The sequence below is a fragment of the Oncorhynchus mykiss genome, chromosome 32 (genome assembly GCF_013265735.2).
Source record: "Oncorhynchus mykiss isolate Arlee chromosome 32, USDA_OmykA_1.1, whole genome shotgun sequence".
In the NCBI taxonomy this organism is placed as follows: domain Eukaryota; kingdom Metazoa; phylum Chordata; class Actinopteri; order Salmoniformes; family Salmonidae; genus Oncorhynchus; species Oncorhynchus mykiss.
The window spans coordinates 962,117-965,813 of record NC_050572.1 but is presented as its reverse complement, the minus strand read 5'-3'; positions in this window follow the sequence as shown (position 1 = coordinate 965,813).

The following is a 3,697-nucleotide window of genomic DNA, read 5'->3' as shown; positions in this document are numbered from 1 at the left end:
AAGATCCACGTACGGAATTACCTGCTCTCTGCGCTTGACTCCTCCACTCACCATTCATAGAAGTCGTAAGAATGCGACCAGGGCCGACACAGATGGTGGGTACTCATGTGCAGGACATAGTCATCTTTTGAACTGTTCATCACGAACACCATCCAGATAATCATTCTGAACTAATTTGGAGGGAAGGTGTGTTTTTGGAGAGAGATGGAAGGAGATGGGCCAAACTCATTTACATGTGTACTTTGTGGTTATTATCCTTGCTGGTGTTTTCAGATCCAATGGGGAATCCACAGAATCCCTGTGGGATGCAGAAACTGGTAGATAACCTATTTCCAGGATTATGCGCTTCGATAACCGAGACAACAGACCAGCTCGGCGGCAGAGAGACGAGCTAGCTGCAATCAGATCAGTGTGGGACAAGTTGGTAGACCGCTTTCCCCTGTTTTACAACCCTGGGCCCAGCTTATGGCATTTAGGGGCCCCTGCCCCTTCATGCAGTACATACTGCCTAAACCCGCAAAATATGGAATCACGAGCTGGGCTGCCTGTGATGCTGCTTCATCATATGTGTGGAACTTGCAAGTGTATATGGGGAAACCAGTAGGAGGAGTCCCTGAAAAGAACGAAGGGATGCAGTTTATCCTGGATGTGACACAGGGACTCCGTGGTCACAACATCACATGATATAACTTTTTTACTTCACACAAGCTGGGACAGGAGCTCCTCAAAAGGAAACTGACGATGGTAGGAACGGTACGAAAAAATAAGCCAGAGCTCCCACCTCAGCTGATGAATACACAGAACAGGCCTATCAATTCCTCTAAATTTGTGTTCACGGTCAACACATCTCTAGTGTCCTACGTGCCGAAGAAAGGCAAACATTTGGTACTCATGAGTATGCTGTATGAGTTATTTGGCGCGTTTGATAAAAAAATACACCAGTTCCAACTCACCTAACATGGCTACAAAGTATCTAATACGTTACCTATGAACTTGGTCCAAACATTTGAAACAACGTTCCTAATCCAACCTCAGGTATCCTAAAATGGAAATAATCTATAAAATCTAAAACGGGATTATCTGTTTCCAATACCAAAGAAAAATAACACGGAGCGTGCACCTGTTCATGCGCAACAAAAGACTAGGGACCTTCAGAGTGACACGTACAAAGAACAGCACTATTTCTTAATTTCCCAAAAGAAAAACATTGACCAATTTCTAAAGACTGTTGACATCTAGTGGAAGCCATAGGAACTGCAACCATGTTCCTAATAAATAGGGTTTCCCATAGAAAGCCATTGGAAAATCCTATGACCTCAATTGTTTTCCCCTGGGGTTTTGCCTGCCCAATCAGTTCTGTTATACTCAGACATTATTTTAACAGTTTAGAAACTTTAGTGTTTTCTATCCAAATCGACCAAATATATGCATATCCTAGCTTCTGGGCCTGAGTAACAGGCAGTTTACTTTGGGCACGCTTTTCTTCCGGACGTCAAAATACTGCCCCCTAGCCTTAAGACATTTTAATGTGGATTTTTTTGGTTTTCTCATTTTAGAAACCCAATAAATGTGGATATTATTTAAGATCCACCTGAAAAGGAAAATCTGGCAATTCTACTTATTAGTTAAATTGAATGAGACGTTGATATCCAGTCAATTGCGATTGGCTGGATATCTTAACGTGATCCACGTTTGGATGTTTCCTAATTCCTTTTGAAGAAAATGTACTGGCGATTCTTCACCACCAGGGGGTCACTGATCACAGAAAGCTGAAATCTACGGAAGTACAAAGGCGGGACTTCTGTCACGCAAGGCGGAGGAATTTCAATTTTACCAAAGAAAAAAGAAAATGCTGTTTTCCCTTTATTAGCTGTAGAGTCTAGTGCTATGCTAATCCTATTTGTACAGAAATCTCACTTCCAAAGAACAAAATAGGGTCTCCTTCAACATGGAAAGGGGGGTTTAATAGTGACGTCTCAAATTAACAAATTCGGCATACTATTTGCTAGCATTATATTACCGGAGCGCACGGTACATAAAAACAGATACGCCTGTGTCCTACCCACACTGGCTTAGAGCGGTAGGCGGACAGATAACTTTGGCTCGGTCACTACAGATCTATCCTCTAATTTCTAACCTTACTGCCTCTATGCCCTTCCTCTAAAAATGAATATTGACTGACAGAAATCGCACCGTTTTGCCTAACGGACTAAATCTGTAATTTACAACTAACTGCTCTGACACTATCGACACACGACCAGAGGCGCTTCCAAATAGCTTGTTCAAATGGAAACACATACGCAACAAATATATTTTTCTATTTGCTCATGACAGTCTGTCTGCACAGTTCTGTTTGCACAATTGATATATCCAACAGCAAAGCCTCATTCTATCTTAGATTCCTCACGGGGGGCACCATAATGTTGTGTCTTTGGCATTATTAAAGGGGAAGACTGCTATTTTATCAAATAAATTCTCTGTAATTATTATTACGTGATTAAACTAATCATATAAACTTAACTAGGAAGTTGGGGCACCACGGATTACAAAGTTATACTGTTCCGAGTATAACTCTTCAGATATTTTAATATCTGATCAATAGTCTTCTATTAATGAATTATTATTTACCTCACGTCAGTCTCATTCCAAACGTCATAAATTGTTGGTTGTCTGCATGAACCCAGCCTAAACAATGGATCATCCCATACACCAATTGGCTTAATCATTTATTTACTAATTAAATAATCACAGAAATGCATAAATAAACAAACAGTAGATATTGGTTACTAACAATGATAGGGAAGATTCCCTAGTGGGCTAAGCCGATATGACAGCTTGGTGGACAAAGGGAAAGACAAAATGGATTCATTACAGTCTATAATTTTATACATTGAAATGCTCATCCTTCGCACATGAACACCCGCTCAGTCGATAATAATTGCAAGTACATATTTATGATGTGTCTTTGTTGTCTTCATTGTTGGAATCCGGTCTGTCTGCTGGAAAGTTCATCCGAGTCTCTCTCTCTCTTTCTGTTTCCCTGAAGATCAGTCTTTCATGGTTAGAATGCATACTTCAGAGCACCATTCAGAAATGTTCTCATAGATGTTTCAGACGTTTTCGGGTATTCTCGTCCCAGGTTTACATAATTTCTAACTGCAGACTAGTAACTAGTATCTATCTATCTTATTCTGTGGGGATCGATAATCTCAGAGTTTAACCATTTCCAGCCGTGTAGCCAATGCTCCACATGGTCTGGTTTTCTAGTCTTGGTACTCAAGCCTGTGCTACATCAGCTTACACCGAGGTATGCATGCTATTAACTATTCGCAATCACAGCTCACGTTGTGGGTTTGCTTCGTCTGAAGAGGATTTCTTCAGGAGGGGGTTTATTCGTAACAATAGAAAAGGCGGTTCCATGACGCCAGATCATGTCTGTGCTCACGGGGGCGGGCCAATGACTTAGTTGAACTTTCAACTTCATTTCACAAAGAGTTTCATCCTTACTCATTCATTTCATACAAGAATTAGATGCAAACACCAAACTTGAGAAATGTACACATTCAGAGATTTAGTTATGTGTGTTTCCTGTCCTTCGTGAGGTCACCAAATGAAACACACTCAACATAACTGTCCCGTAAGTGTCCACGGACCCTTCCCACATTCTCACAAGAGGACATGTAGTTTCATTTTCTCA